Source organism: Miscanthus floridulus, chromosome 17 (assembly GCF_019320115.1).
Source record: "Miscanthus floridulus cultivar M001 chromosome 17, ASM1932011v1, whole genome shotgun sequence".
Taxonomy (NCBI): Eukaryota; Viridiplantae; Streptophyta; class Magnoliopsida; order Poales; family Poaceae; genus Miscanthus; species Miscanthus floridulus.
In genome coordinates, this window is record NC_089596.1 from 1,537,295 (window position 1) to 1,546,576 (window position 9,282).

Consider the following 9,282-nt stretch of genomic DNA (forward strand, 5'->3'; position numbering starts at 1 on the left):
GGTCGGTAACCGAGTGAAGAAGTCCGCCATCGATGAGCGACTGAAGTGTCTCCACGGTGACGTCAGACTGACCCCAAGAGTCCGCCTCAACGATAACGGCGCTAGCCATGGGTGCGACGAAGAATACAACAATGACTATGAGCCTCTCTCGCTCTCTCTCTCTCTCTCCTCTCTCTCTCTCTCCTTATCCCCGGCGCTCTCTGTTCTAGCGATGGCTCAAGGGCGGCAAGGGCAAACGTAGACAAGGTAAGGAGGAGAGGGGTGAGGCTCTTCACGTATTTATGCAGGAAGAAGGTGAAACGGGCAGGCGATGAAATCAAGAAGTTTCCCCTAGATCTGGCACAGTTAATCCAGATCCGATTTTACCGCCCACGTACCCACCTTTCCCTCATTAATCGCGTGAACAGTTATGATCCATCTGCTGACATGGCGTCACGTCCGACCGCTATAGTGGCAGGCGCCGTTCCACCTCCACAAGAAAATTGCCTCAAAAGGCACGCCTACTGTTGTCAAACCGATGGGTGGAGGGAATATCCCCAACATGGTTCCTTTCAGATGAAGGAACTGGGCACCAAGCCCGCTACGGTCTAGGGGTTCGAAGGCTGGGCCCCCGAGAGTTTCGACAGCCGCCCCAGGGCAACAGAGTTAGGGACAACTACGGGCGAGCCCATATGGGGCTGAGAACCAAGCAAGCGAAACGCTTGGGACACCCTAAGTCATGTCCGAGACCGGTAGGGAGGTCTCCGAATGGGATCCCACCATAGGGAGGCACCGAGGCCCAGCGAACGGCCCTGGCACCCACTAGAGAAACCCTCTAATACTCTTGGAGTACGTCTCTGGACCGCTAGCCGACCCCTAGTGAATGGGGCACGGGCCTCCACTCAGACTTACCCGATAATAGTTCACCGGAAATGCCACCGCTCGGCCCATCGAGGGTAGCCTGGCATATTCCCCCCCTCCTTCCGAATGAAAAGGAAGCGCGAGGGTCGTACAAAAAGCCAGAGGAACCCCTGAATGCCCTCTCGCTCCGTGTAGAGGCTAAGGGGCTCTCCCAACAACTTTGCCGAGACCCAGCGACCCAGGCTCACGCTCAAGGGGGCTCAGCAAACAAACCTCTCCTTCTGAACAAAAAGGTTGCACGAGGGTCATACAAAAAGCCAGGAGGACTCCTGATGGCCCTCTCGCTCCGTGCAGAGGCTAAGGAGCTCTTCCTGCAAATATGTCAAGACCCCGCGACCTAGGCTCGCACCCGAGGGGGGCTCGGCAAACAAACCCTCATGCACGAGGGGCGCACAAAAAAGTCAAGGGAACCCCTGATCACCCTCTAGCTCCATGTAGAGGCTCGAGGGCTCTTCCTACGACCTTGCCGAGACCTAGTGACCCAAGCTTGCACTCGAGGGGGCTCAGCAAACAACCCCTCTGTCTGAACGAAAAGGATGCGCGAGGTGGCATGAAAAGCCAGGGGAACCCCCGACCACCCTTTCACTCCGTGCGGAGGCTCGAGGGCTCTTCCTGCACCTAGGATGAAGACAAGCAACTTAAGCCCGCACTTGAAGACCCAAAAAAACACGATAAAGGGCATCGAGCCCGTTATGGTCTAGGGGTTCGAAGGCTAGGCCCCCGAGGGTTTTGATAGCCGCCCTAGGGCAGCAGAGTCAGGGACAACTATGGGTGAGCCCATGCATGGCCAAGGCCTAAGCAAATGATCGCTCGGGATGCCCTAAGTCATGTCCGAGACCGGCTGGGAGGTCTCCGAATGGGATCCCACCGTAGAGAGGCATCGATCCACCGGGGCCCAGCGAACGGCCCCAGCACCCACTAGAGAAACCCTCCGGTACTCTTGGAGTGCGTCTCTAGAACGCTAGCCGACCCCTAGCGGACGGGGCATGGGCCTCCACTCGGACTTACTCGATAACAGCTCACTAGGGGTGTCACTGCTCGCGCCCACCGAGGGTAGCATGGCACCCTCCACCCCTCCTTCTGAACAAAAAAGATGTGTGAGGGCCGCGCAAAAAGCTAGGGGAACCTTTGACGGCCCTCTTGCTCCACGCAGAGGCTAGGGGGCTCTTCCTGCAACCTTGCCGAGGCTCAACGACCCGAACTCACACTCACGGGCCCGGCAAAAGCAATAAAACCCCTCTTACAACGCAAGAAAAGCCCCTGGAGGAATAAATTCACTCCTCTAGGGCCTCGGGGGCTACACCCGGCGGGTGCGCTCGCACGCACCCACCGAGGCCTCGAGTACAAAATCTCATCCCGCCAAGAGCTGCTACAAGCCGAGTTTCGACAAAACCTCAAAGAGAGCACTCACACTCTCCCTGAGGCTCGGGGGCTACTGTCGGGTACCACGAGAAGGGGTCCCCTAAGCAACAATCGAAAAAAATCGCTTAGACTCCATCAAAGTCAAAGCCAAGGGACAACTATTGGCCAAACCCCAGCGATGTCAGAAGCCACCTATTCTCTGCCTCGCTAGAGGCCTCGCACGGAAAGCCTCGGCCGGCCTACCGAATCTCGGTCTCGCTCGAAGCCTCGTGAGAAAGGCCTCGGCCGAGGAACCAATTCTCCATCTCGCCCGAGGCCCCGCGCGCACAGCCTTGGACGAGACACTAATTCTCCGCCTTGCTCAAGGCCGGCTTGGCAAAACAACCCCGTTGCTTCTGCCTCGGCTAACTTCCTGGACAAGATGTCATGTCCGACTGCGCAGTTCAACTGCTCCCACGATATTAGCCGAAAGGTGGCTCGACACAGCGGTGTGGCCGACTAGATGCCAGTCACATCGAAGCCACGCCATCCAGGACAGGACAGGGGTTACCGGCCACTGTGCTCAGTACTGTGTCCACGACCGGTGCCCATACTACACTGTGCCACCTAACCCCTGTTCCAGAAACAACGCGGCGTGTAGAGTCAGGTCCAGGTTACTATAGCCTTAGGATCAATGCACAGAACCAACTGCTCCCTCCATGCCTCGGTAGTCTACTTCGGGGTCTCGGCAACCTCGGGATTCGCTCTTGCTGAGCCCCCTACAATGGCTCAGCCTCAGCACCAACTAGGCCTCGGCTCCTCATGCAGTCAACGCACAGTGACCAGCACATCGCTCGCCAGGCCCTACGTCCAGCAATCACTGGAGCTCCCACATCGCACAAGTTCGGATGTGACCGATGTGTTGCTCCAGCACCAGGTAGGACCGCTCCATCAACCATACCACCATAGTAATAGGCTATAGAGCTCAGACATGTCGCCTCTGTTTGCACGACGCCGCATAGCTAACATATGTATCACCTCTGTCCCCCCTTCAACTATAAAAGGGAGGGATTTGGGCCATTTCTAGGGGGATGAGAAGAGAGGTGGATAGGTTCACAAGGTAGTCAAACACACACTTGACGTTCTGTAACACGTGCACTTCTCCACCGCCTAAGATCAACATCTCAAGCAATCCACGCCGCTCCGCGTGGAGACCTAGGACTAGCTCCCTCTCTCGCCCTACTTGTAACCTCCTACTACGAGCATTTTGGTGCAAGGAATACAAGATCGATCTCTCAGACTGGACGTAGGGCACCCATTGCCTGAACTAGTATAAACCTTGTGTCTCTTTGCATCACCATCCAGGATTAGGGGCATGCAGTACATTTTACTAGTTGGTTGAGGGCCCGCCGGTCCAAAACACCGACAACCTGTGTATCTCACATAAACATAATTAGTCCACATAGGTTGTCACTCAATTACCAAAACCACACAAGGACCTTTTAATCTCCCCCTTTTTGGTAATTGATGACAACTCTACAAAGATATGGAAATTAAGCTATTTTGGATTCATGTTGCTTGCCCAAGCAATTTTACCATGTGAAAATGATTTTGGACAAGTACCACAAACCCGAGATGGTAGTATTAGCTCCCCCTATATATGTGCTAGAGTGTTTGTTTTGAAGCTTGCACATATGCATAGATTGAAATTGTAGGAGAGTAATTACTACTAAATGATGCTAAGGTATATAGAATAAACCTTTGAAGCGTGTACCAATCGGAGTTGCATTTTTAAGTTCATCCTTAGCACCATGGTTAGCTAGATAACACTTGGAAATAAAAAAAGCACTAGATACCTTGTGAGATTAACATTAAAAGCAAGGTACTAGCATTACTTGAAAAGCATACCAAGTGTCTAGCTATCATCTTATGCATGCTAGTTATCAAATCATCATTCAAGTTCTACAACTAGCATACACCACACAAGCATGCATATTGAATTTGAAAGCTTATGCAATGCAAGCAAGCACATGAATATGCACATATCAAATGCAATCAATCAAAGTTCATGAGCTTGCTCCCCCTACTTGTGTGCTTCTCTTGTCTAAATTTTTTTGATCCATCTCTTTTCTTCAATGGTGCGCCCTCTTTGTCCATGTTCATGTCCAACCTCTCAATTTCTCCCAAAGCTTTCATATCTTGTCTCTCCCCCTTGTATGATCTCAATCTCAAAGCTTTCATATCTTTGTACAATCTCTCCCCCTTTGTCATCAATTTCCATAAAAGGTGAGCTTCTCATTGATGCAAAGGTATACGTTTGGGGTAGATGGTTGAGGCTTGAATCTTGCATTTTTTATGGACATCACTTGATTGTTGGAATGACACCACTTGTAGATACCACTTGTAACTCATACCACTTGTATCTTGTGTAGGGCTTCTTGAGATACCACACATAGGATCTTTGATCTTGATATCAATTTGTGGTACAACTCCCCCTATGTGATAGCATGGGTCATCCATTTGATACACTTGAGCTCTTGTAGGTGAGGGATGCATTCTTCATTTGATGATCACTTAAAGTTGAGGATCACTTGTGGAACCATCGTCTTGCATGATTGATATTATGTGTAGATGTGATATCACTTGAAAGAATCTTCTAGTATGGAACCACTTGTTGGATTTTTCAATAAAAACCATTTCTTGAACATTTGCTATCTTCATGAGTACCACTTATAGGATATCACTTGTGAGTTGATCTAGACATCATTTATAGATTCTTGATGAAATACTTGGGTCTAGGTACTATTTGTAACAAACAAACTAAATATCTATTTGCATTGTTGTCTTATGCTTGTACTCTTATCACTATCATGAGCTTCTATGATTGTCTTGAACTAAATCGATTTACCTAAGCTTCCAAGTCCGGTTTGAACCAATGAAAGGCTTCTTCACACCTCTTGTAAGGGTTATCTTGCCAATGTTGTACTTGTCACTTGTTAGCAATCCAAATTGAGTCAAGTACTTGGGTTCACTAGCTCATGAACAAATTCATGTACTAACTACTAGATCAAGTAATCATTCAAACAATAGTGGTAGGCTATGAATTTAAGCATTTCATTTGTTATGCATGATCCTATGAAGCATGTACTATATGCACTAACCGCATACTAGTAAGGGATGAAATGATCATGCACATTACAATGATACCTTTGCTATGTTGGAGTAGAGGATAGTCACATAGATTCTAATTCATTACTTCAATAGTAATGTGAAGTCCAATTATAAGCTTGGTGAAGACCAATAGATACCATTTTGAATTCCACTCTTCACCCATATGAAATGAATACCACTTATGATCAAGTGCACTTTTTTATTGTGGTTGTCTTGCTTCATCTTTTGATCAATGCTTGTATGAGAGCATCAACGTGAGAGTACCACTTGAAATATCATGATTAGCTCTCTTTGGGTGTTGCTTGCTTTTCTTGATCAACCCTTTTGATTGCTTCAACTAAGCATCTTAAATGTCCCTTGGATCATTACTTCCATGTTAGCCTTCCAAGTACCACACTTGGTTTACCTACTCATAGGTGGCAAGCCCCTACACTAGGGAGAAGTGACATCTCTCCAAGAACCATTCTTGACACTTACTTGAAATAACTTGATTGATTGATCCAAGTGATGGACTTAACTTGGTGAGTAACCTTAATTCCTTCTTTAAGTTATTTTCTTTCTACTTGTTTAAGTCCTTTTCTTTCTACCAAATGATTTTCAATAGTTACTAGAACTTAAACTTTAACTTCATCCTGAGTTTGATCTTGATCTTTCAATTTGAGTACCGAATGTGTGCAAAGTACACTCCACAATCAAATAGCCTTGTACTCTTTGCTTGTCATGCTTCTAGATCATCTCAAAACCAAACTTAGGTACCTCAATTACTTATAAACATATTTCCAACTTGAGGACCTTTCAATCAAAGTGACTCTAGATCAATCCAACATTTGTCACTTTTCTGACAGATTTTGTACCCTTCAAAGAAATAAGCATATCTCTCAAAGTACAAATCCAAATATCACTAAATTTGATGGAGGTGTGCAATACTAAGTTACCTAGCAGCTGTAAAAATTTTAGCTTCATTTGACTTCTAGATTGCTACCAGATTTTAATTCTTCCACCACTGCTACATGCTGAAAACAGCTGCACTATAGTTGACAAGATCTACTCCAAAACCAAAGAATTTCTTATTCAATTCTCATGAAAATTGTACAGCATCTTATACCATAAGTCTACAGCATGTACACCAATTTTTATGCCAATCCAATAAGTGTTAATTACTCAAACATGGCTAAGATCACAGCTCACTCAAATTTTCAATATAGGACATATTTCAATCACTTGAGCTATACTTCATCAAATATGAATCAAACTTGAAACTAACTCGTTTGAATACTTTCACAAGACAAAAATCCACTCAAACCACTTACTAAAAGTCATCTCATGAATTTATCCAACACAAGTCAATCCAAACTTGACTACTAATCAATTATCCACTCAATCATCTTATAGCAAGCAACATTGCATATTTATCCAATTCAATCAACTCATATGCACCCAAATGAAATGATCAATAAAAGATATACCTTTAGTTAGTTCATGATCATCCAACTAGCAAACTTCAACTTAATTATTTGCAAGTCATCAAATATACCCAATGAATTACCAACAACTTGAATTATGGCACTTGTATATTGATAGCACTTGGACTTCACTCAATTTTCTCTTGGCATTGGGTTAGGATGTGCACTAGGCTTCATATCTTGACTCAACATATGATGATCAATATGAGATCAATTGAATCAAGTCTCCAATACTGATGATACCTATAATTAATCATCGATGGTACCTAAACAAGTTTGGGTCCTCTCAAGTTAGGAGCAACATACTTAGGCATAGCCTTAGTATGAATAGCGGGATGTTTTGCAATTGCAACCAATGAGGTACCATTGCCATCCTTCCTAAGCATAGAATTATCATCAATTGAAATAGGCTTAGGAGTGTTACCTAGGGGACATGAATGTGCCATGTGTTCCCTTTCCCAGCATGAGTAGCACTTTCTCTTTGATTGAGCCTTCTCTTCCTTGCTCATGTGGTGCTTCTCATTGCCTTGCCTCTCATGGATTGCTTGAGCCTTCTTCTCAAGCTTGGTAGGACACTTAGAGGCAAAGTGTCCCACACTTCCACACTTGAAACACTTGATGTGAGCACGATTTTTCTTCTCATCTTCATTCTTACTCATCATCTTGGCATCTTGAGTTTGCATTGGATGCCTTGCCTTTCCACCCCTTCTTATTTTCTTTTTCTTTATCATTAAATCATCACCATCTTCATGTTTGATCTTGATTTGAACTTGGGGTGTCTTCTCTTACTCAACTTGTGGCTTTGGTTGAGGTTTCACTTGTTGCTTCACCAATTGCTTGGTTGGGCACATTGAGGTAAGATGACCCCAAGTGCGGCACTTGAAGCACTTGACATGCTTGAGCCTCTCTTCTTCTTTTATCTTCTTGAGCTTCTCAATGTTAGGACAACCATTTGTAAGGTATCCTGCTTTATGACACCAGTAGCATATGGTATGAGAAAGCTTTCTTTGTTGTAGCTTGTTCATCTTTCTTTCTCTCTTTCTTTCACCCTTTGTTATCTTCTTCTTGAAGCCAAGGCCACACTTGTCACCATAGTTTCTTTGAGTCTTCAACATGTGCTCAAAGGTGACTTTTGAGTTGTAGCACCTCTCTAACTTATTGCTCAAATTCTTTACTTCATTTTTGAGCTCATTGTTCTCCTTCAAAAGGTTAGTCTCACAAGATATAGAAGTAGAACAAGCATCTATATGTAAAGAGCATGGCATATCTAATAAGTCATCACATGAGGTGGATAAATGCTTCTTGCCTACATCACAAGGGTTAGCAATAATATGTGATTGATCAATTGACCCATGTGATGAGCTCTCACTAGTTTTAGTTTTTCCATTAGAAATCTTCATAGTGAGAAAAGCATGGTCTTGTACCAAGTTATCATGAGCAACACTAAGTTTCTCATGAGCCACTTTTAGCTCCTCATGTGAACAAGTAGTAACATAAAGTAGATGATTTTGTTGTTCACATGTGTTCTTTAGAAAAGAGTTTTCATTTTTCAATTTCTCGGTTTTAGCCATCTCTTTTTCTAAAGCTTTGATCATGCAACCATATCTATCTAGAAGCTCCTCATATGAATCAAGATCAATCACATTTGCATTAGATACCTTAGTGTCACCTTGTGACATGAAGCAATGTGATGTAGTTGGAGAGCTTGAAGAAACATCACTCTCATAGCCTGAGCATGATCCACCATTATCACCATCAAGTGTGCATGGAGTAGCATCATCATTGACATCACTTGTGGCATCATCATCAATCTTGTCAAGTGATCTTGTGATATGATCATTATCATCATCACTTGACCATGAGGTGGAGCAATCTTCCACAATCACTAAATTGTGGTCATGCTCAACACACTCATGTACCTCCTTCTTGGGCTCATCTTCATCATTGGAGACCGTCCCATACTTCTCATTGAGATAACTCCAAATCTCATGGGCGGTCTTCATGTCAATGATCTCTCCAAATATACAATCATGCAAAGATCTATACATGATGTTAGTAGCTTGGATGTCGAGATCTAGGCATTTCTCTTGTGCTTGAGTTAGATTATCTTCATCCAACACATGAGAAAAGCCTACATCTACCATCCACCACATTTGAGGGCAAATAAACTTGAAATTGTATATCATCCAATTTTTCCATCGTGCAAAGTGTGTGCCATCAAAAATGTGTGGACAATCAACATCTAGCCCATAAGCCGCCATCCTCTTGGGTCGGTGAAGACCACAAATGAGAGACCTAGCTCCGATACCACTATAAGGGTCAAGATGGCGAACTAGAGAGGGGGTGAATAGTCCTTTCTAAAATTAATCACGTCGGCTAACCGAAATAAGTGCGGAATTAGAACTAT